This window comes from Xiphophorus couchianus, chromosome 20 (genome assembly GCF_001444195.1).
Source record: "Xiphophorus couchianus chromosome 20, X_couchianus-1.0, whole genome shotgun sequence".
In the NCBI taxonomy this organism is placed as follows: Eukaryota; Metazoa; Chordata; class Actinopteri; order Cyprinodontiformes; family Poeciliidae; genus Xiphophorus; species Xiphophorus couchianus.
In genome coordinates this window covers 12,807,232-12,832,907 of record NC_040247.1, presented here as the reverse complement: position 1 = coordinate 12,832,907, position 25,676 = coordinate 12,807,232, and the positions used below count along the sequence as shown (strand labels likewise).

The 25,676-nt window shown below is 38.2% G+C and overlaps 1 protein-coding gene across 1 annotated transcript in view; it reads right to left on the bottom strand.

Moving 5' to 3' along the window:
- The window catches only part of foxj3 (forkhead box J3), a 108,531-nt gene extending 85,460 nt beyond the window's left edge, over positions 1 to 23,071 (bottom strand). The window contains exon 1 of the mRNA XM_028002840.1: positions 22,806 to 23,071. The gene's annotated coding sequence lies outside the window, so the exon portion shown is untranslated. The remainder of the gene's footprint in view (positions 1 to 22,805) is intronic.
- Between the last annotated feature and the right edge of the window lie 2,605 nt (positions 23,072 to 25,676).

The window sequence follows — 25,676 nt, the reverse complement described above, 5'->3', positions numbered from 1 at the left end:
AATTATCTGTAGAATTCATCCAACGCCGTCTTGCATCACAAAGAATTGTGTGCGTCTACACAACCGGATACATTTCTTGGATATTCTCCAGATGACTTCTGTGGTAATTTGGAGCCAGCTAGTTTTTCAGCTGCTGATTAAGGGCAGCGAAGCAGTGGATGAGTGTGTTTACACCGTGACCTAGAATAACTGACCAGAAATTTGTTTTCACTTTGAACAGACAGCTGTCGGTGTCTATACCTGCTCCTTGCATCATGCTCCGGTGAAGATCATTTCAATTAATTTTGGTTTCCCGGAGACAATGTTGGTATTTGTCAGGGTGTGGATAAGAAGAGGCGGGAAGGCAGTAGCAGTCGTTGTTGTTTTAAGCTCTGCAATCAAAATACTTCTTGGCAAAAAATACATTCATCAAGCGTGAGCTCACCGTGTTACGGGAGACACACCAGCTCATCACAAACTGGAGGATTCCATAATAAATCCAAAACAAGGAAACGACTCGACAAGTACAAAGCGCTGATTTATTTTTACACAAAACATGCAACATGAACAAGATAACTTTAGACGCCGTTGAAGCCTGGGAAACCTTAAATGTGTCAACTAATACTTTTTGTTTTACATTTAATCCAATTCAACTATAAACCACAAAATCCTTCACAAAAACAAAAGAAGAGATAAGTATATTAAGCACTTAAATATTGTAATAAAAAAATAACTTAACCAGTTTTCCATTTTAATTCTTTAAAACACTAGAACACAGTGGTATGCAAGACTCTGCAATAGCTCTGAAAACAAACATAAAAGTTGGTCAATTCCTCGGCCGACGCTTGAACTCTGTGACAAATTGAGGCCATAGCTGGCTCAGACGCCCTGAGGAACTCCGATGACGTCCACGCCCAGTACTCCCACTGACAGCTTAAATCCATTTGAAACTCGGGAACTCCCTTTCAGCTTGAAGAAGCCGTCAGGCAGCGCTGTCTCTGTGCTGTCTGTCAAGGAGGTCCCGCTCAGCTATTATGAAATTGTCTTTGGCATTTCCAGTGGGGAACCTCTTGTTTTCAAGCAGAAAGGTGAAGATGCTGTGTGGGAAGCTGCCTTGTCTCAGTGTGACATTAGAAATGATGAGTCAGATGAAGCACAACGACTGGTCAGTTCTTTAGAGTCTGCTTGTTATCTGTGAGTGTTTAGAACCTCTTGAACTTTTTCCACATTTTTAATCACTGGAACCACAAACGTCAATGTATGTTATTGGAACCAACACAAAGTGGCGCACAAATTTTGAAGTGGAATGAAAATTGTTTTACACAAATAAATTTAAAAATTGATATGTATCCAATCCCACTGGACGCAAATATTTTATGGTATGTCTCTATCGTATTTGAACATTTAAACACTGAAATGTTTCACCTTCTCTTATTTGCAAAATAGCTCAAGTTCAGTCATATTTAATGGCAAATAATATCTAAACATCAACGTATTTCAAGTCTTTGTATACATTCTCAATGTGATTAAGCTGTGGACATTGACTGGGCCATTTTAACAGATAAACTGAAAAACTCCAGGGGTCTCAAACTCTAGTCATTGAGGGACGGTGTCCTGTAACTTCTGGATGTGTCCCAGGCCTGAATCAAATAACCAAATTACATCCTCAAGCACTCAAGTGCTACAGACACCTGCAATGTTTAGATGTCTCTGCCTTGACCTACCTCACATTCATAATTAGGTCATTAGCAGAACAGTGGCCCACCAGAATTAAATTTAAACATCTGAATATTGTAGCTTTGGTAGTTTTGGGTCATGGTGGTGCTAGAAGATTAACCACTGTCCCCATCTCAAGTCTTTTACAGCCTCTAACAACTTTTCTTCCTGAATTTCAAAGTATTTAGCTCCCTTCATCTCGTCATCAACTATGATCACCTGCTGAAGAACAATACTGCTGAAGGTAACTGTTTAAGCTAGATTTTATTCAGTGGTATCCAAGTAAGTCTGGCTGAATATGAATCCATACATCAGGTTCTTTTTTGTATGTTTTTATTTGCTAAAAAATATCTAAACTTTTTGTACCGCTTTGTGTTGGTCTGTTATAGGAAATCCAAATGACATATGTTGAACTTTGCGTTTGTGACATGAAGTAAACGTGAAAAATGTTCAAACAGAATGAATATTTTTCCAAAACGCTGCAGACTCTTTAGATTATGAATCTATTAGGTCTAGCAACTTTCCCATTAGTTATAGGAAAGCAAAGAGCACATGAAGATCTCAATCTACATGAATTTTCTGTTAACCTTCAACCAATATACACTGTTAATCTTTGCATTAACAGTGCAGATTGGTTAATGCACTAACCAATCTGGTGGTGGTTGGTACTGGAAACACGACAATTGCATAAATTCACTGCAGACTGATGAGCTTTATGATAAACCTCATATGCTGCTAAGGGCATCACAGGTAAAATATTCAAATGTCCAGGATGAAACTGGAAGTTTGACTGAAAATGTTTCTAAGATCTGCCACAGTGACGGGTTAACATGTGTCTTGTGTTTTTACTGTAATCCTCCAGAGAAGCAAAAAAAGCATTTAATGGAGATAAACTTTTAGTGGAATCAAAACAAAAGCCTGATTAGATCTAACAATAATAGCAACACTTTATTATCACTTTCCCCACACCTTATCACAGTAGTACTAATCACCAGGCTAATTAAGGTTGCACCATTTGCATCTATACCTTTGTGTTTTAACAGCGAGAAGAACAGCGTCACCACATCAGCCTACAAACGTCTCATTTCACCCTGAAGACATTCTGCTACTTTCGAAACTTGTGACATAATCTTCCAAACCCCTTCAATTCTCCTGTTTTGTTATCTGCATCTCCTTTTTCTTTCACCTTTTCTTTCACGAGTTTAAATTTGTGAGTATATCCCTCCCCCGTTTCTTCACCCCACCCCACCCCACCCTGCCTCCACCACCATACAGGCTGCGCTCATTACAGCGGATTTGCATGTCTGCTTCGGAGCGGTATGAGGGGAGATGAAACAGAACTCCCAGTGGCTGCTGTTGCAGAGCTTCACTCGTCTTACAGAAAGGACTCTACTCTGGGCCCCAGACATAGTCGGCAAAGGAACGCAGGCACATAAACGGGCTACAGACGAAGAGATATATGCTAACAAACTCAAAGACGCTTCCCCAGGAAGAACTTAAAGTGCGCTGAATTCAGTTTAAATATATCTACATGCAGAAAATAAGCTGAGATACAAACGTCTAGCTTCCAGCACATTGCAATGATCTGCTTGGCTGGGACGGCTGAGGCCACAAGGTGTGCACTGTGCCATCACTCTCCACTTCTGCTTAATGATTATACACCTGAGATCAATGGCCGCCTTTCCTATGCAAGTCTAACGGTCTCCAAAGCTGTCTATCTGTGAAACAGCAAGCACTGAGAAACTGCAAGAAACAGTTCGCAAATTAAGAATCTGTTTTGTTTCATAATGGTGAATAATTGAACAATTACCTATTCAATTAAAAAGAAGTTTACAAAACAAAACAGTGGAACATTTATTTTTGCATATGAAATCATTTTACAGCATTCTGACCTCAGCATCTGCTGGTTTATTCAGTGGGAGGATAGCAAGCATAAGCTTCTCAAAATACTTCATGCTCAAATACATTTTCATCTTATTTCTAAGAAAAAATTCAAAAAGAGTGAAAACAAATTAAAACTTTGGCTAAAACTAATCTATCAAACTGTAATATTGATTTGTTTGGTCGTAATATTTGCTCTGCTAATATATCTAAAGTGACATGCATTATTACTCCATGTGCCTATACTGTATCTGACTAGCTAGATGGAGGTATGGATATAATAAAGTACTATTGTGGATATCATGAAGTGGAAAAAGAGAAGACTGAGGAAAATTTTAATGAGCTGCAATCAAAAATGTCATATTTCTAATAGGGGAGAATTGTTAGGTTGCAATGAATTTTAAACAGTTTTGTTTGCACCTTTAAAAACTAACTAAATAAAAACAACAATAGCACTATATCATACACTTTAGGATACATTTAGCTTCCTGTTTCTGCCTTCTGCTGAACCAGTAAACTATATGAGAACACAGACCTCCTTCCCCTGCTTTTCTATAAATGGAGGTGAAAGTGGACCTTTACAGCTCAGTTCACCCTGTCGCCCGTCCAGAAGCAAACCGCCAGACTGTGGATGAAACTTTGAGCCAATGACTTGGGGAAGACAATATCCAACAAATCCTCCAAACAAGAACATCTAGTTCTTGTTTGGAATGTTTAGTTCTCCAAACCTTACTAAAGAAACCACAAAATTGGTTTTAGTAATGTGTAAAAGACTAACTTGTCTCCGAGAGTTAAATGTCTCTCATTTAACTCAGACAAAATAATTTATAATATACTGGGTTTCAGAGCTTATCAGCTTGTTCTGAGGGCCACAGAATAAATCAGGTCTGAAAAGGAAAATAAAAATGGGAAGAAAAATAAAATAGTATTTTTTTATGAAATAAAGAAAAATGAAGTATTTTTTTATAGACAACCACTAAAAAGAGTAACCAATCAAATATATGTTGAGTATTTAGGCAAAAAGATTGCGTATTTTTACAAATCATTCAAAAAGAAAAAAAAAGAAAAAGAGGAAGGTTTGCCAACCATCTGGAGCTCCTTCAACCATGAATTATTGTACCATTTTCAGGTTAGCAACTGAAAATAATCCAGTCTTCCCCAAAGGGGTTTCTGCTGACAGAAACCCCTTTGACTGGAAACTGGAAAGCAGTGTGTACCAAAAAGGTGGTATCCGCCATTTCTTTGTATTGTTTAAGACTAGAAATACTTCTAAGTAGATAAATTTATGTTTCTTGTAAGCAAGGGGAAAAGTGTGGAAGCCCTTTTTTCAGCTGGCAGTGACCAGCAACAAGTGGGGGAGGACAACAAAGCACCACTATGCGTTTTAAATTCTTGGAGAAAACACCAGTCACTCCATCACTTTCCATGGCATCTTATAGAAAGGACATTAAACCACTAATGCATCATGATGGGAAACATTTGTTTTTTTAAAATTCACCTTTTTACTTTAATACCAGTAAACAGCCCAGTCCTATTGGAAAGACTTTGAAACTCCAAACTGTTAAACAAATCTGCACAAAAAATGTCTTATTGTAACAACCATTAAAGGAATGAGACATCAATTAATCTGGTGATTGGAATAGTTTATTGTGGGCCGTTTTGCGGTTTAGTAAAAAGTTACAGCTTCTTTCAGTAAACTAGTGTGTTCCAACCTTGTAGTCATAAACATGCAATTCAATTACTACCAAACGGTTGTTTTCAATTTGTCACGCACTGAGTTACTTAGTCTGTTTTGCACTTTTAACCATATAATAGTACAACTTGTTGAAATACAACCAACTTTAAAAAGCCCTGGCATGAAAAGATCGCCTTTACAAGTGCAACCCAATTTATTTGTGTGTCAATGGCTGAGGTGGGGCGCTTGGGTTTGGGTAGGGAGAGTCCAGCTGAAAGAGGAATGCCTCACCGCTGATGCAAACAAAACATCAAAAGCTCCACAAAGTGTCGATATCTGCGGTTGCTCATCTTCCAAGAACCGAAGCCAAGCATACAATTTTCAAATTGTCCTGGTGAGAAACATAAAACTACAATTCCCAAAGTAAATAATGAACTCTTCTTGGATGATGATAAGAGGTTAAATACTGAGACAGTTTAGCTAAAGAAAAAAACCCAGCCCAGAGAAAAAAAAAAGCTTGTGTTTTCTTGGCGGTGCTACTGGAGTTTGGTGTTTTTGTTCTGGATGACTCATTTGGTGAAAGTGGCAAATCATGCGCCATGCAACATGAGTCACTGTGGAAGAGAAGGACAGGGAGTCATATGCATACCAGTTCCTGACCTGGATTGTTCCCTGGAGTCCACACAACCAACTTTAACAAGAAACTGAAGATATGAAGGAATTCAGACCAGAAAATGTGTGAAAGTTTCTTATTTTTTGAAGAGTCAAAATTGTATCACAAAAATCAGAAAGGGTAACTTTCCTTTATATTTACACCTATGAGTCATGGATGGCTATGACTCATTAGGATATGATAAATTACTAAGTCGCTAAATAAAATAAGAAATTAAAATGGGAACTTAGATCCATTTTTTTAGCCTCAAGACTTTCAGATCCATATTCTTATAACCATTACTAAGAATGAGCATCTGCATAATAGCAGTAAGCTAGTAGTTTTCTATATCCAGAAAACATTCAACAAGGAGGAAGGAAAATATTGAAGTAAAATAAGATCAACACAAATCTGTCCCTCTTAAATTAATCAACTGATAACCTGATCAAAAAACTACATTCAAGCATGTGGTTTGACAAGTACATAACCCTTTTACAATGGACACGTTTTAGAGCAGGATAATTGTAAAACTATCTGCAGAGTTAGCTTTTTCCCCAGAGTAAGAAAGCAACTGGTGTTGGTTGAACTAAGAATCAATTTACAAGAGAAACTATTTTCATTGACTGGCTTTGATAATTAATTGATGGGTGAAATACTGCTGAAAATAGTATTTCAGCAGTATTTCACAATGTTGCTTCCCTTCTACAATGTTTGTATGCAAACATTTGTAAATTTCTCTTGGATTGCTAGTTGTAGCCTTTGTTGTGTGTAGTCTTGTATAGATAAGATGTATATGTCTAAACTGAAACATCTATAGATGCATTTTAATCAAATGCATCCAAACTAAGGACTCCAATCATTTCTAGGCATTATACACATCAAGCACCAGCTTTTACTTTGATGCACTTTCTATAATAAAATACTCAAACTTGCATCATTTTAGATTGTAATCAAAACAGCAACCTCCATTAAAGAATCTGCAACACATTCTCCCTCTTTTGTGTGTTACTGAATCATTCAAACTTAGACTAAGCAGATAAGACCTCAAAGAAAACCAGCATCTTATTGGTCAGACCAGTACCTGGTACTGGCCAAATTATCCTGATTGATACCCATCTGTACCAAAGAACTCTGTGAAATTTCTAAAACCTGCATATTGAGACAGAACAAAAACATTAGAATGTAATTTACTTTTTCTTCCTTCAGGAATATCTCAACAGGTTTCTCCTAAACAATATGTTAGCATTGCCTCCAAAATGATGCAAAATCCTGTGAACCAGGTTCCCAGACTTGGTCGGGATAAATAATGCACAGAAATCTCCACTCAGATTCATACAACAACTAATCCAGTCTCACATTCCTGAAATGCCACTTCAAAAAGAAAACAATGTGCTCAGCTTTAAATGATTTGGTGTAGATAAATGGCTATATGCTGCTTTGCACGAGTGTAATAAATAGCATCGTAGTAAAAAAGAAACAAGTACGAGAGGAAAGATTTACAAATAAAAGCATTCCTGTCCATCATGTAAGGTAAGACACAGGGAGTCCTTTAGAAACATTTCTAAATGGCTACAGCTTTGTCTTTTATGTCATCAAGCCCTGGCAATGCTTTACATGTGTAGCTTTGATTTTGTGTTTTGTAAGTAACAAGTTCACTACATCAGAACTGATTTGCATCAAGTATTCCCCGCCTCCTAGATCCGTTTCAAAATGGTTTTCTTCCTTTGTTAAAGTACAACACCGAAGCAAAAAATACAAATGGAATAACTCTGTGGAATAACGTTATATATTTTTAATATTTGTGGGTAATTTTACACGTCTTTCACGGTTTCTTTAGTGACACAGAACTACACGTTTTCTCAGTTTAACCATATACATCTTACTCATATTTACAAGATTACACCCAGCACAAGCTACAACTAGCAATTCAAGAAAAATGTACAGAAATGCTGCAACATGGACTGACTTTCATCCTGTGGTGAATGCAGAACATTGTAGAATACAAACATTGTAGGAGGGAAGTAGCATTGTGTTCACTCTCCATTTCATAAAAAGCATACTTGACATTGCTTGTGCTCATCTGGTTGCACTACATAGCAAAAGCTCATACTGTGCTCCAAGTACTTAAAAAAAAAATCATGCTTATTACTTTTCTTAGTAAGCCATCACTACGCATTACACTCAAATGGTTTTTTTATATCAACCACGTTTAAAAAAAAAAAAAAAGGTTAAAATACCCAACTTCATAACCACCATGTTGAATTTACATTTAACATGTAAATTGTGAGTGTGTGAGGAGCCCTGATTCTGCAACGTTTCTGGTTCTGAAACATCAAAGGTGGGGGACACTCCAACACCCTTATCAACTCCCCTCACTATCCTCTGCTGGGCAATCTTACCTGCATCCTTTACACCTGGCTTTACTGGGGCTCCTTCCTCACCCCAAATTACACATTCACTTCCTCCTCAAATGCTCCACTCTGTCCTCCGCGGGAGTCAAAAACACACATTGCAGAGCAGCAGTGTTTTACATGAGTCGGGCATATTAGGGTGATGAAGATGTATATGTCTTCATATCCACAACGCTCTGCAAAGCTTACTGAACTTACTACTTACATGGTTTATTCAGTTAATTAGAAACTGTTAACATGAAGAGCTTAAGTTGGGCCAGGGTCTTAACTTTAATTTCCTCTAAAACAAAGTCAAGCAATATCTGAAACAATTAGAGTGTAATGCAGTCATAATGCCCTTTAAATAATGTGAAACCCAACTGCCTCCATAAGAACATTACAACTGAATATTGTTTTACTTTAGAGGCTAAGTAAGGGTTAGTATCTGATTCTCTGACAACCTTGAGTAAAAAAAATGTATGCAAAAGCTTAAAACAAAGCATTCACAATACTATCTAAATGCTTTTGTTAAAAAATTAGAAAAAAAAAAAAAGTAATTCTAAATGAAATTGGACATGTTTTGTTAGATACTGTTCCGACTATCATGATCATCATATTTATTCCACATGTTCCTCGTCACCACTCTCATTTTTATCATCATACTGTCCCCACGCTTTAGGATCCTGATTACTATAACTCATTTCTGCTGTGGGTAAAACATACAATGAAGGTCCAGTCAAGTAGCCAAACAAATTACTGGAAGGCAGGGTTTTAATTCATGGCACCTGGAATATTGTTGTCGCCCAAATGTTGCATCTATGCAGTCTTTTGAGTTTGTGAAATTGCACGCATTAATATTGTGATTAAGGTTTGATTGTATTGTGCACGTCTTGAAAGAATAAGGTCATCTACAGTGGTTCCTAACCCTGATCTTCAAACCCCTCCAGCCTACATGTTTTAGATGTGTCTGTTTCAGCACACCTGATTCAAATGATTGCATGATTCCATCTTGTATTGCTGAAGCCTGTTGGTCACCCACTTATTTGTTGTGTTTCAGCAAGAAAACACATAAATCTGCAGGACAGTGGGCTGAAGGACACTGATCTAAAGCATTTATTTTTAGTTATTTTTGATTGATACACAAGTAGATTTTGGCAATAAATTTAAAATAACCAAACAACATGTTTAAAAGTATTCAGTTGTTGGGAAAAAATATTATTCCTTTTTACAAAAAGTTAGTTTTAGCAAGTTAATCAGTCAGGCTATCAACCAAAAGAAAAATTCAACTGCAGTAGCCACCGTTCAACTGGAGCAGGGCTGCAATAATTTGGTTTTAGTCCAAAAATAGCAGAATTAAACAAACTTACACAAAAATATCCAAGCAAATTAACATAAAATAGTACCCTGGAGGCCAAATGTATAGTTTATAAGGAATAACAAAAGAAGCTGATTTGAGGTTTGGTTATTTCAAGTATAGTGATGTTTTTTAGTTTTTACACCATGATAGAGTATTTTTCACAATCTAAAGTGTAGATCTTTTTTTCAGTAGTACACAGCAACAGGTGGGGCAGGGGTGAAACTAGATGTTCCATACATGTACAGAAAAGTCAGGTGACTCCTGCACGTTCTCTAGTCTCTCAATAAAAGGACTTTAAACCAGAAGAACAGACACTATGGAACATTTTAGTGCTTCATATTCTAATACTGATCCATGATTGTGAGAGTTAATAAAATTATTGTCTACAAATGCTTACTGGCAACTTGCAAGGCAAGGAATGCAGTTAATGAAGTGTTCTGCTAGACACTACTCATGATATATGCCATCAAAAAATAAATATGCTTGCCGTAATTAATAATTAGGTTTCATGTTAAGTGATGTGTGGTGCTGCAGTCAATTTGAGCCGTGACTGATTTTATCCTAAAGCCAGAAACAGTAAAGGTCAAGCAGCATCGTCACCACTAGCTTTAATCAGTAGCTCTGCCTTTTTGCTCCAGCAGAAACATCCAGACTACTGGGAAAAACGCCTTTATGTTGCTCTGTTAATACAAACAGGCAATCATGGCTGTGTGCACCTGGACTGAGAGATTTCTTGCTTGGACTTTAAAATAGTCTCAAGAGGATTTTAGTAAAAGCAGAAGGAAAAGAAAGTTTCATGAAAAGAAAATCAAAATCCCTGAGTGGTGGTCAAATAGGTTCACCGCTGGGACCTTTCAAAGAAAAGAAAATATGTGAAAAAATTAATTGCAAATTAATTGCAAACAGACAAGATAAAAAAAAATAAAAGAGGTGTTCAAAGAGGCAGTCATTTCGGCCTACTTAATGGGGATTATCAGGCATAAACCCAAGCTGCAATCAGCATTAACCAGAGAGTTCATAATTTGTTCCTCTCCAATTATTGTCACTTTTGTCAGCGCACCATTTTCACTCTCTGTGAGAGGACGCTTGCAAAGAAGGAAAGAAATCAGAGTAATGCGAGCTGCCAGCAGAAGTTAGCTGGAGTGTGGCAGGGGCATACAGTGCACATTAAGTCATTAAAGTCCTGATGCTTACAGCACCTCCCTAACCCCCCACTGTACATGCCAGTAACTCCCTTTCAGACCAAACACTGCTCTGCCTTTTGCATCCTAATAAGAGGAGGGAAACAAGGAGGGAAGTGAAGGCACGGCAGTCTTTTAAAGGAAGCCGAATAAATGACTGAACACACACCCCGGGGCGGGCATGCCGGGGGGGTTCCAGGAGGTCGCCGCGAACGGGGGCAATCGTGTCAAGACGAAGGCGACAGACTAAAACAAAACTGACAAATCAAAGAGGCAGAGATGTGTAAAAAGGAAGAGGAGGAAAAAAAAAAAAGAGCAGCCGAGACGCGTTCAACTGTGCAGCTTGTTTCTGCATCAATGAGAAACAACACGACCAAAAAACAGCAATTAGCGATTAAAATGGAAATTCCATCTGCTGCAATGCTGCATCTCTTCCCGTTCAAATAAGCGGCTCGAACCACCTCAGTAATCCTGCAGCCCTTTGATCGACTAGGCGCATTCTTTTCACAGCGAGACGCGTGTAAACCAGGCGTTTGGGAAACTGCTTCTTTGCAGGACTTTTATCTCCCGCCCTAATCCACATAAAACACAAAAGCAACTGTTCAAACTTCACCCTTACAGTGCAGCCACAACTCTGTAATTACTAAAACAAACTCACAAGGCCTTCACTCCACTTTCACTGATGCCAACGCTTTGTCTGCATGTAGAAACCATAATCTCCAACATCCCGAACAAAGCAGGAATGAGCGGAAGCGAAATAAAAGCACATATAGCCGGATTATGACAGCACTTAAATGAGTTATATTTTTAATTGGCTTAACAAAAAACCGCTGTGGCCCCAGCCTCGGTTTGCTGTTTTAATGAAACAGCAGCTCTAAACTGTTTACTGCATATCTTCCCGGCTTCTGATAATAAAGGGAATCCTCTGAGGTGGCTTCCATGCTGACACAGCCTTTAGGTACTTAAATCCAAAAATGGGTGTATTAAGTGCATTTTAATTGACTTATATTTACCCTGTGTTCTAACTTGCAAATAAAAAAGAGAAAAATAAAAAAAGATCTTCTGGCGCTCCCACAAAGTAGGTCATTCAGTCTCCTGTGAGTCATAAGTTTTGGCAGGAGACCAAAGAAAGCAGGTATAGAAGAGAATGAAGTAGAGCTAAGAAAGGCCTCATACTACACTGACACTTTCCACATTTTGTAAAGCTCCAATTTTTAACTACGCATTTTTGTGGCATACTGAGAAATTTTATCAATTTCAGAGAATTAGGGAGTGCAAATTTGTGTTACACAACATAATACTTAAGCCAAGCAACTGCAAAAAAAAAAAGAAGAAAAAAAACAGGAATCTTTGTATTCCATTATTATAATTTTTGGGGTTTCTCACATTTGTGCAGAGTTGTTTTCCTGCAGAGCCAGGGCCCCGGGCTCCGCTCCGGGGGCTACAGCGCCTCGGAGGAGCGGCTGACCTCTGGAGTCGGACCAGAGCCGCAGATTTGTAAACAGGTAGTGACTCAGCTTGATCAAAGCTGTCAGACACTTTTCTCTATGCAGGTCAAATGCAAAAGGGTGAAACCCTGCAACAGCACACCAATGCGGTCCTAATTGCATTAAGCAACAGGCACAGACCACGTCGTCTCTGCCAGCTAGCCCCTCCTCGTGCTAACCTCTCCGCCCTCTCATTCATCCACCCTGAGGGAGAGGCATGCAGGCCAGAGGAAGTATGACTCATCTGAGTAACAAGATGCATTCTTCTGAATTCTCCACAGACATGTTTGCTAAGTGAAGAGCACAGGAGAGTATGTTGTAAAGAGAGACACAAACAACAAGAAACAAAATGCAGCATAAATCAAGAAACAGACTGTGGCAAGAGAGAGTCATCGCTTGTGTGGGTTCCCTGGTCTACACAGATCAACATTTCCTTCAACTCCGCAGAGACAATCTTTGGCTTCTGCGAGGGTTTTTCTGAATCACACATGAAGAAGAAGAAAAAAAACTTGAACATCTAAGGCTAATCCATCAGGTGGAGAAAAGAAATGAAACAAATGACGACAGCAGAGGGGGATTTTGACGTGTGATTGTGCTGAGCATGCAGAGGATAATGAGACCCAACAAGGAGGCAGAAAAGAAAAAGTGCTAAATCATTGGGTCTAATAGACCCGCTACAGCTTCGCTGCAAATAACACTACATCTGCAAAGCCTGGCACACTCTGCTGCAAATCATGAGCCTCACACGCACTGTAATAACATGAAGCTATTTCAGAAACAACCCGCGTTAGCATGGTCCGAAATCAGAAAACAGCTGAAGTTTTGAAACAAAAAGATTCTCAAACACTGACCAACACCATCAGACCCCTGACATGCATCCTGTCTTGTGAATTTATGATTCATGATCCACCCCCCTTCGGTTTGCTGTGAGAGTATCAGCTTCAGTCATTGGCCAGTAAACGGCATTCCTAAATGTACCAAACATTAACCAGCAGGTCTAAGGTCTGCTTTAACCACATAATCCATCATTACTCACAAAATCTGATCTGCACAGGCTCCAGGTTAGTTAGCACAAAATAGCCTCGTCTCATACCTGCACATCACCATTTCATCCCTTCCTACTTCCATTTTGTAAACAAACAGTTTGTAACTATGCAAATTTCTTCATGTCAGCCTTTTCTCTATGGAGTGTGCATTTTGATTATTTAAAAAATAAATAATTCATAGCGATTAGTTTATGACTAATCGCTATGAATTAGCGATTAGTCATAATCGCCATGACTAATAGCGATTAGTCATACAACTAATGTCAGTCATACAACTGATCGTTGTAGCGATCAGTTTCTACAACTGAACTGTCAAAGCACCCGAGCTGCAGGTCTGATGTGTCCATCTCTGCTTCAGACCCGACAACAACAGGAAGAGCAGTGAACACGGTGCAGCATGCTGCTTTAACTAGTGGTTAGGAATAGCCAACTTCACAGCAAATTGCTTGGTGTAAGAAGCAGAACAGCTCATCCTGTATTTTTTTCCCCACATATGAACGACTAAACCTACAAAAAAAAAAAAAAAAAACATGTTATCGACAAGTCATATCAAAACAAAGGGATTAGGAGCTAGCGTTTATGCTAAATCCAAATACAATCAGAAGTAGTAAGATGTGCATATCCTGAAGCCTGTAGCTGTTTAGAAACTAAAACAGGTAGGAGGAGTTTTTACAGTAAAATAGCTCTGTTTTACAACTCCACATTGAATGGTGGTGGAGGCAAAATATTAGTCCCTTTCAAAAATTTTACAATTACTACACTTGGAACTGTTGACATTTAGATATTTAAATAATTGTAGAAAGTATTTTGATTAAAGAAAAAATAGCTGGAATTTAGAAAAAAAATAAAATAAAAAATTAACTTGGGGGGTTTGGGGATTATGAATAAATCACTAAGATTTTAAAATAAACAATTGTAACCAGATTTTTTTAAACATTTAATTTTGCTTTAAATGTAAGAAGCTGTTAAGGCTTTTTAACTTCAATCAATGCTCATGAAGATAAGACGCTGATTAAAATGAACTAATCTGGCATGGTCTATTTTACCTGATGGGGATTTCAGAAGACCTCATATTAGACTCTTTCCATTTATTGTCAATTCATTACAAAGATTATGAAACCTCACAGAACAAACATTATTTTAAGATACATCCTGCAGGTACATTTCATATCAGAACATTAAAATAAGAATTCAGAAAGTTACTGAACCCCTGGTTACCAAAGTTGGGACAAAACAATGCTGAGACATGACCTATACTCAACATGCAGTGGCCGACATCTTCTTTTGGTATCTGGATGGGTGAAAACGATAACCATCTCCAAACTTTAAAGTGTGAATGTTTGCAAACTGCTACATCATCATAATGAGATGAACATATTGAAAATGTGTACTGCAGACTTCCTTTCCGGACATGAATGCAGTTGCAGTAAATCAGACATATTTTTACAGCAAACATTAACCTGCAGACTTTTCTCAAACAACTTGACCCGTATTTGGTAAAATAGGATATTTGTTTCAAGAACAGCATTAAGTTCTGCTTCAAAAAATAACAATGTGTTTTACCAATTTTTACATTAAATTAAAAATCATGAAGCCTTTGTATTCTCACTAAACCTCTCACACACAAGCGCTTAATCAAAAATCATCTGCTGTTACATCCAAAAGCCTCTATCAGGTCCAACTTTAAATCTGATACAACTCAATGTGTGACACTCTGGTGAAATTACTCCCTTCAGGTGATATTCTACAACATTTTGGGTCAGAAATCTGAACAGGCCAGATCCAGTTATATCATGTACGTATCTCTTTCAACAAGCCACAATAGGAAACTGTGTCACTTGCGTTAACAGACACACAAAAGACTCTTTGGTAAATACGACATATGATCAGTTTCTTCTCTTTATTTGAGCAAAACGGCAGAAAAATATACTTTTTTCTGTCCACAAATAAATAGCTGCTTTAATAGAGGTTATATTTTTAGTGTTAAAATAGCAAGCGTCTCATTTGACACACTGAACTGTCCCCAGGTAACTGAAGAGATATTTGTCAAGCTAGTGACTTTCTTGTAGAGTGTACTGCTGTCTTTACTCAGTTTAAAAAGCATAGTTGCGTAATTCTGATGTCCACTGGCTCAATTTTCTTTTTGCAAACAGTGTATAGTGGCAGAAAATATGCTGAAAATAAATATTTTGACAATTTTGGCTACAGTACATGTTTACCCTAGCGGTCAGTATTGGATGAACATCTTCTGCCATTAAATTTGGACTTTTATTGCCTTGTTTTATTGAAGTATGACGAACACAGACATGAAAGAAAGACTCTATTGGCTGCTGCAGTTTTCAGTCACCAGCTCTGTGTTCAAGTCTGCAGCTGTAAAGCAGAGTCAGCTATTTTTAGAAACAAATTACAAAGCTTTGAACATTTTAGGCGAGACCTTGTCATCAGGGATGGGAAATACAATCAACCCACAATATTCGGTCCAGGAGATTAGGAACCACAGCCGCCCAGAAGATACCCGAGGACCTCTATAAAATGCTTATAAATACCATTTTTAGTAGTTCAAACAAAAAATTGGAACTGGACAATATGGCTGAAAAATGTATCACGTGTAGTCCACTGTGTCATATCTCTTATTTTATATCAGGAATAAAAATTTATTGTGTTATTTATATAGTGATAAAAAAGAAACATTTAATTAATTTCTGCAAATGACAAACTGATATGATTGGGATTATTATTTTTGATTAACTTTGTAATACTGCTCATTTATTTACTTTTATAGCCATTCCAGTTAACAAAATAATGTGGGAACAATGGAAGGTGTCACCTATTTCTAATTGTCAGTACATTGTAGTAGCATTCCTCACAAAGTTAATCCTGTGCTCAAGCAGCATTTTACCGCTTTTCTGCAGAATATTCTCCTGGAAAAAAACACCCCAAAAAATTTAAGCTGTAGCTTCCAGAACGTCACTGGTACTGAGAAATAATACTGATGCAGATGAATAAAAAATGAAATGTAGTTTGTTATTCTACTGAATTTTCTTAACTTTTCTGCAGGATCAGATTGAGAATCTGTAAGTGCAAACCTTCTAGTCTTTGATGACTAATAAGCAAAGTGTGGTTGCATCAGAATAATTAACATTACAGTGGGATTCCCCTCTCTATTCACGTCTTAAAAACCTTGTACTCTGGATCTTACACTTTGGTCATTTAGGAATAGTGTTGCACAGCTGTGCGCTCAATAAATTTCACTAACATTTTTCCTGCATGTTAGCACCACTACTGCATACAATAATTTTTAAAAAAAGATTAAGCTGTAAGGATATTTCCAACATGAATTTGACTGCAAATGTATCGTTTTCTTCTACACTCCAGATTTCTTTACTTACGTCTGTTTTTAACGTGTTGGGTTTTTTAAGCGTTATCTTAAACCTGCCAGAGCTGTGACTGCAATGAATGAGCACTTATGCAAAATACTAAAATGAAAGCTCCACATTACTTAAGCTGTGTCAGCTTAGTGCGCTCTCCTTTCTGCACGCAGCACAAAGGTCTCCCAAGAGTGTGAATCCTCCAAGAACATGAAATCCCTCCACTAGCGGTAAAACTCAGAGGACCCATCAAAACTCAAGGACAAAGTATAAAAAAAGTTTTTTTTTAAAAAAGCGAATAAAACCTTTCTTCACAGCATTCAAAACTCATCCAATGCTTCTTCTTAAGGTTCTTCTATTCATAAGTTGGACAGTAAATTAAATCTCAGAAGATATAAATGAATAAATAGAATTAAGATGCATAATAAAACTGACCCGAATTGAGATAATTAGTTCAACTCAGCAACCTTGGGTTTTTCTTCCAACATAAATGTACAATAATGATAAGCGTTAGTTTGAATAGTCAGAACAATTATCAATAATTTTCTCTGTTCACTAATGTGAAATGAGTCAGAGAAACCACCATTTGCTTCAGTACAGAGGCCTCCATCTCCCCCAGCCCATCCTGGCTAAACATCCCCAGCAAGCCCTGCTTGCTGTGGGTTGCTACAGTAGTTCCCCTGCAACAGAGATGGACCCTGATTAGTCAGACTGGGGAAATAAACAGATACGCTTTCAGATGAAACATATATCTGTGCAAATGTTCCAATAATGTTCGGCAATGGGCCAGCTGAATTAAATATCACAAGCTTCCCTGATTTTATGTCGACACCGCACTCCGAGCCAAGACATGAATCGGAGCGTATTGGACTCGTTCACTGACAAAACTCGGCTCGATAGATTGGGAGGAGGTCAGATGAGGAGAGCTCAGACAGTGCGTTGCTGGATGAATAAAAAATGAAAGTCTAGAGCTTCAGCAAATTCGCGCTCTCCATCCCGTGAGGAGGCCGTGCGGCGGAGTGAAGGCATCGTTTGAAAAAGCGAACCCGCGCCGCATTCCCACATCCAACCGAATCCAGCGAACGCCTCTTTAAAAATTCATTAATTGACAGCAAAAATAGATTAAAGCACCCAGCTGAGCAAAACTCAAAATTTGGCTCCTGAATAACATTAATGATAAAACATCTCCCCCCACCCCACCAAAAAATAAAAATAAAAAAAAGCCCAGAGGGGCTTTGTCTGAAGAAATATTTCTCGTTGTTTCCACCTTACACTACCTTGAAAGTAATTTATTTTCACCCTTATATAATAAAAATAATGCATTTCTAATTGTCATTTTTAATTACACTTTTCTTCAGACAGGGAAGAAAATCTGAAAAAAACTAATTAAAACCCATCGAAGGACATGTCATTCTCATGATGCCATGCCAATCCCATGTTATTCAGCTACAGACACTCAATGACAGCTACTCTTTGCCTTCTGAAAAAATAGGATTTTAAAAAAAAAAAAAGTGGGAAGAACTGCAGTTACAGTAATTGCTCTGGCCAGCGCTAAATGAGGTTCACTTTAGTGCAATTATCCCCCTCTGATCTCTCAGATAAAGAGACTTCTTTAACATGGAGAAGTGGGCTCACACAATGCCACCGCAAACAAGATTCAAATTGGAATCAGGGAGGCATTTCCAGGAGATGAATTGGCTTCATAGCTCATCTGCATTCCAGTGATGGAGAGCATCACTAATGAAGACTGAGCAATTCCCTTCTCACCTTCTGCGAGACGGAAACTCCACAGTGAGTCTGAGCACTGAGAAAGTCTTAAACCCAGCCATGAAACAATGAGTAAGATCCTGTTTCCTTTTTTTTATCTCTTTACAAGAAGAATATAGGATAGGCTCCAAAAGCACTGTGAGGTTAGCCAAAAGATAAGTCATTGTAAAGACATACCAGACGGAGACCTTTGACCAAGAGCATCAGAACTCCTTGAGAATAAATCGCCATCTGCCAATCGTGTAACACAAAAGGTTTCCCGCCTCAGGGAGGGGGAGATGTGACAGTCTAATAGAGGTTGCAACAGAGATTGCCTGTTGGGTGCCGTCCAACTACACAGCGTGGAGATGAGGGGGGCGGCTTTGATGGCCGCTCTAGTTGCCAGGGGCTAGAGGACCACCAGGAGTCTGATAACTACACCTCATGGATGGCCATTTGAATAATCACTTCAACAAGGGGAGAAATTAAAAACCGTCTCGGTGAGACCGGCTCGGCACGGAGCCACATGCAGAATTAAAATGAGCTGCTTCTGATAGTAAAAACCGTAGAAAACATCAACTTATACACAAACCGCTGATCTGTTGAAGAGCGTAACCCCTAAAGCCGAACATTATCTGCCAATGGAACGCCATTGTAAAGGTAATACAAAGGTCATCTGACCTCTATCAACAAAAAGTTACCAGTCTTATTCGATCCACAATTGAGCCGGATTCAAGACCCGTCTTTGACTGGTATAAGGGTCAAGATGGTGAAGACAGGGTCAGAAAAATTACCAAAAATATGCTGATGGTTCTTTGATGCTTTTGAATCAAACAAAAAATTAATGAACAAGGTCATCCTCACTATTGCATCAAAGCATAAACGCCATCTGATCTTTCAAATAATCTAAAAAAAATACAACATCAAAATACATGTTGTGGGGTTTTTTGATTAATTAAAATGTGTCCGTATATGACCAGCCGATTACCAGTTGGAGGCTTGGTGTATTTCCATTCATTTGGGTAAACTACAGATTTACACTATTAATTGGCCAGAAACTTTCTTGATTGGTATTCCACAGATTAAATACTGAATTATTAGATCTATTAATTTCAGCCATTTTTGGTCTATAAAAGGACAAAAATTAGTCAAAGCCTGTATTGGAAAACCAAACTACTGAAAAATGAAATTGATGCATTGCTAGTAAATATACTTCCCCTTAAGCAAAAATATTTACAGAGATCATTTAAATCAAATCTGAAAAATGTATTAAAAGATTATGGTGTATGTTTTAACAGACTTTTGCTATCAGATTCTTAGCTAAAATAAAAAAATAAAACAAGAATTTGCTCTTCAACTCTGATTCGAGACCAACATCAAAGGCCCAAAGCATGAAGAAAGTGAGTCTTTCAAAGCTGCAATCCCATTTTATGTGGCAACTAAAAGCTTTTTCGTGAAACCTCCCTGTATTACTCCTTCAAATGTGATCAAGAGAACCTGCAGTAGCAGATACATATTATAAAGGCAGTGACACATGAGTGGGGCTAATTTTCAGGGGGGAAGCTAAGTGCAGCTACTTTTGGCTGCGTGTACCTGGATGGAGGACCATCATAACGTAAACACCATGTGTCCTCTACAGCTGCACGCACAAATAGCCTGGATCCAGACAGCACTGTAGGCCTGCTATTTAAAGGATGGGTGATTAAGAAGCAAACCAGGTCTGACCTTTGATTGTTGCTGCTGCCTAACGCTGTGGGCATTTTTAGATGAAGCTGAAGGCCTGTCAGGGTTGGGTTTGTTGATGGGAACCGTTTGATTTCAGGCAGAAATTCATTTCATTTTAGCTTCGCTTTCAGGTAAAAGAAAGTAATCATATAAGGGGATAATGATTAGATTACAATCTGCACTTTATTTATCTAATAGATCAGTGTTTCTACAGGCTGCAGACTGCCAGTCAGCTGGCTAAAAGAAAGCTACTGCAGCCAGACTACTAAACTAATGTCAGCTTGCCTTAGTCTATCAAGAGCAGAACAGTATAAACTGATCAAATCCTGTAAAATAAATACGTTTATGAAAAGTACTACAATATTTTAAAATTGCCTTAAGATATAAATTTATTGTTTTAATTTACTATTCCCTATTAAGCGATTTCCATTCCGTTTTAAGTATAGAACTAATAATTATTGTGTCAATATCGTGAAACCTCACCATATCATGAGAGTATCATGTCCATGCTGATTTATTTCAAACAGCAAAAGGTGGAGAAATTAAAAGCCGAGTCATCCATCCAGTGAAAACACAACGAGGAGAGAGGTAATGTTTTCCATTATCAACGGCTTTTGGTTTTCAGGGGCTCCCCGAAGATTATTAGTGGGCCCCATCTGGCCACCAATTACAAAACATTCTGCAAACGCTCCTGGATTGATCTTTTAGTAAAGACTGTTAAGGTTATTCTACACCCCAAAAGGCCAAAACTTCACTAAGAATTGCTTGATTTTTTTTTAATGGCAATACCTAGGAGAAAATTTGACATGAAGCACTGTTTGTGATTTGGCTCACAACTTTTCAGAGCGTTTAATGTAAACTGAGGAAATTAATGATCCCACAATTTCAGCTTTCAAAGTCTCTATGTGATGCAATTGTTTACATAATCTTGGTATCATTTGAAGGTTCTTCTGCCGCATTTACAGATAATGTAACTTATTTTGACATTTACTGTAGGCAGGATAGGGATTATAAATCATTTGCTGAACATTTATTGATAGTATTGTACAGATTTGTTGAAACAAACGGAAGTTTTGTGATTCTACTTCACGACTTTCTAAGATTAATTGCAAATTTCTGAAAATAAATTCTGCCCTAACAATCCTAATGCTTAATCAACGTGTGTGATCTTGGCATCACTGAAAAATTACTTTGATGGGGCCTCAGATTTTATTGTGTATTTTACAACTCCTGAAAATATTTCTAAAATATATACTAAAACCTAATTCAATTGCAATATCTGGAACAAATCAGGAAGTGTGTAATTTTTGTGCTAAATATCTTGTTTGAGTCGCAACTTTTTACATGAAGTAGTGGAGAGACTAAGTTACTTCAGAATGCTGCAACTATCTTTTTTTACCTGCATACCTGTTTATGATATCAACTAAAGTTTTTATAATCTTTCAAGCAGAATAATTTGTTTTAACATTTATAATAACCCATAACAAGGAAAAAACATTTATCAGACAATTAAGAGTGCTTTTTGGCAACATCTAAGACATTTTTTGAATATAAGTCACAACTTATGGCAGGCTTTAATGAATTGAGAGAAAAATAAATAATCCCAGCTTTTAAAATACAATTTTTTTACCTACAAACACAATATTACCAGCAAGTGAATATTAAGTTAATTTTAAGTTTGATTAAATTGTTTATTTTGACATAAAGTATGAGTAAATAGCTGTGTTTGAACCGAACAAATTTTTTTTTAAATTAACAAAAATAATTATCCTTTGTTGTCATCTTAAAATAAACACATAATCAAGACAATTTGTAAAAGCAGACCACAGTCAAGCTCCAGATGAGTAGTATGAAATTCATCTGAAACATGTTTTACACTTGTTGATTGTGCAGCCCAGCCTGCAACCCGATCATGAAAGCAGAGCAGTTTTTACAGGAGAGGCTCGTCAATTTTTTTTTTTTTTTTTTTTTCCTGGAGGAATTTACTGGCCGCCCCGTAAAACAGACGATTGACAGAGGAGAAAACGCGCCGCAACAGCTGTGAATCAAACAGCGCCAGAGCACGCAGGCAAGCCAAATGACACTGGGCTCACCCACTCCATGCTGGACCCACAGCGTCTCACATACCAAACAGCTAGCTAACCATGGCTGCTGCTGCTGGGGGGTTTGGGGATAGGTCACCAAATTCTCCCAAATGCAAACGAAAAAGAGAAAAGCACACCTATTAGCTATGAAAAGCTCCGACAACCCTCAGGATGAGTTAGCTGCCTACAGAGGCTGGCTAGTTTAGCTGTCAAAGTTGCCCCGCCAGTTGTCACCGGTTGCACGGTGGAGCTAGCAGGCTAACGCAGGAGCTGTCAACTCCGGAGAGTTAGAGCAACGGCTCCGGAGTGAACGTTCACTGACCGCAGGGAAACACTCGCTGGCCGTATCGGAGGCATAATACGCTAATTTATCTCCACAAGGACAGCCAGACACGTTGAGCAGCAAGCTTAGGGCAAGGGCCCAACCCCCCAGAACTTCTCTGCAGCTCACTTCCCCGTCAAAGTCGTCCATTTCGTGGGCCTTTAGTTCAACTTCCATTCCCGTGTAGCTCACTTACTCAGGATGAAAGCAGCAGAGACGGCAGCTCTCTCTGGTAATCCTCACGGTAGTTTATCAGCAGCTGTCTCCCCGCTCCGTCCACCACCTCTTGTACACACAGAGTGTCCTTCCCCGCCAGCTCAGGAGAGCCCAGTGCTCCTGACAGTTGTTGTCCTCTGTGCAGAGATCTTCGCCCGGTGTGCCTACAGTGCCGCGCCGTCCCTCTACTCGGCTTCTCCGCCTTCTCCCGTTCGCCTTTCTCTCGGCAGCCGAGCCAACATCCGGGACTCTCCCCCCTTAGTTCGGTGCCCGGAACTACTTTCACATATGACGACGCAGATGAAGGTTTTTTGTTTTTTTTTTCTCCCACCTCTCTGTTTTCACCACCCCTGCCGCCACAGAAACTAGCGCGGTTGAATGCTCACGCCCGCAAAAGAAAAAGGCATCCATACATGGTTAAACCTCGATCAATAAACCAATCAATGCAACAGCTGCATTCGGGATTTATATTAAGCGAATATACTGTACTGTATCCTCAAATGAACTGTATGGTATAGCTTAAAACCTAGTCAAATTTACGTGAAACAACAGGTTTACTAAATAAAGCAATGTAAAAATAGAAAACTGAGACATTGCAGCTACATCTAAAATTAGAATATCATGAAAAAGTGTATTTATTTCAGTAACTCATTTCAAAAAAGCACTGAAACTCCTTTACATATGGTAATTTGGATGACTGTAGCTTACAGATAATGTCAGTGCATGGCTTTTAGCACAATAACCTACCTAAAAGGAATGTCCCAAATGTATGCACAGCATAGATACTTGGTGAGAGTATCTGTTTTGCATTAAATAACCACATCAGTGTGGTGCGTCATGGAGCCATCAGCCTGTAGCTCTGCTGAGGTGTTAAAGAAGCATCAAGAATAGTAACAAATGGTCACCTGGGTTCACCCCTAGTTCAGTTATGTTTAAGATACTACAATGCCAAACAAACATTATTTTGTAATTAGATTTTTTTTAAATCAATTTTGTATGTTTGTTTTTATAAATAAAAAGACGTAATCCTTCATAAGATGAAGAGGAATTATAATCGATCATTTTGGTTTTTCAGCAAATGCAATCCATCCATCCATCCATTTTCTGTTCACCCCTTGTCCCTAATGGGGTCGGGAGGTGCTGGTGCCCATCTCCAGCTACGTTCCGGGCGAGAGGCGGGGTACACCCTGGACAGGTCGCCAGTCTGTCGCAGGGCAACACAGAGACATACAGGGCAAACAACCATGCGCACACACACACACACACACTCACACCTAGGGAGAATTTAGAAATGCAAATGCAATCTTGATTCTTTAATAAAACCAGTAAAGAGCCCTTTATTGAAGCTTTGAACCAAACTTTGATCAGCTGTTGGTGTCTGATCAGACATTCTTAAAGTAAATTGTGTCTACACTGTAGGTGCCGTCATTCCCTCACTGACAGCATGTGTACATAAACAGTAAAAAGACTTACTTGGGATGCCCCCAGGCTGCGGCCTTGACCAATATGTCATGTTGCCCAGATCAAAAACCACCATTGATGAAACTGTGCTCATCAATGGTGAAGACTTGACATTTTGGACAAATGTCAAGCCTTCCTGGAAAATGAAACCTGCATCTCTGTGAAGCTTGTCAGTATGATGTGCACTAAAACTTTCTTCCTGGAAAACAACTGTTCTGATTCTATTTTTGATAAAACCCCACGGACTAACACCAGTAGATGACATGCCTCGCCAAATTTTCACTCTATGGAAAATTCACCCTGGCTTTAGTGATCTAAGACTCTTCTCACAAACTGTGGATTTTTAATGGAAATTCAAGATTTTTTCTTGAAGCTTGCACATGTTTATCCAGCACATTTTTTTCTTCCACAAAACTTTATATTAAGAAATAGCATAACATCCATTTGTCCATATAGCATCCATATTTTTTTCACCACCTGCAAAGCACCAAACCTTCAATCTCATTAATTCTTACAAATGTTTTTTAACCATCGTCAGTGCCGTTAGATATAAAGATATTGTCAACATTTTGTCTGATAATGAGTATCTGTTTGGGTTTACAGATTTTGTTTTTGAAATATTACATTGTATTATAAACTTTGTTTACTTTAAACATGAAATTAAGAAGAAAACTGTTTCTTTGTTCAGTGAAAACCTCAACCTCAGTAAGTGTTGAGGGTGAAATTCATGTGAATACAATCTCTATGTCACTAAGAGTCTGGCCTGTACTGATAGGATCAAAGTTTCTTATCACATTGTCCTTGATTCAACTCTGTTATGACATAACAGTGGGAGTTATTTTTTTATTGCTGGGCAATGTCACGCATAGTTTTCCAAAAATAAACGTTATCTGCTTAGTTTACATTATGTAGGATTTTATAAACTCTGAATATGTCTGCTTCACTAATGAGTTTCTCTTTTCATCTAACCTGAGCATGCAATTTAATTTGTACCCATACAGAAAAACCTTATAAAAGAGCTCAGACAATATGGACGTAAGATTGTTTCTAGTTATTTATCTCCTAGGTCATCTGCTTCAGTTCCAGTGTGCAGATTTCCATCCAAACCTGTTGAGATTGCTTTAAGTGGCCAAGTTACCAGATACAAGCTAGAGTTGGTCACAACTTTGTTTTCATCAAGAGGAAACTGAAAGCTTTAAAAACTTATATTAATGTGTTCATGTGAGTTGGTGTTGTAACCTTTCTCTGCAAATGTACAACATGTGATAATGTGAGCACATTTTCATGTTTTGTCAATGTATAATCAAATGTTCTTTTCATATATTTTATATAAAGATTTATTTTCACAATTTTTCATTTCTTTAACAGTTTTATGTCCATATTTTACTAG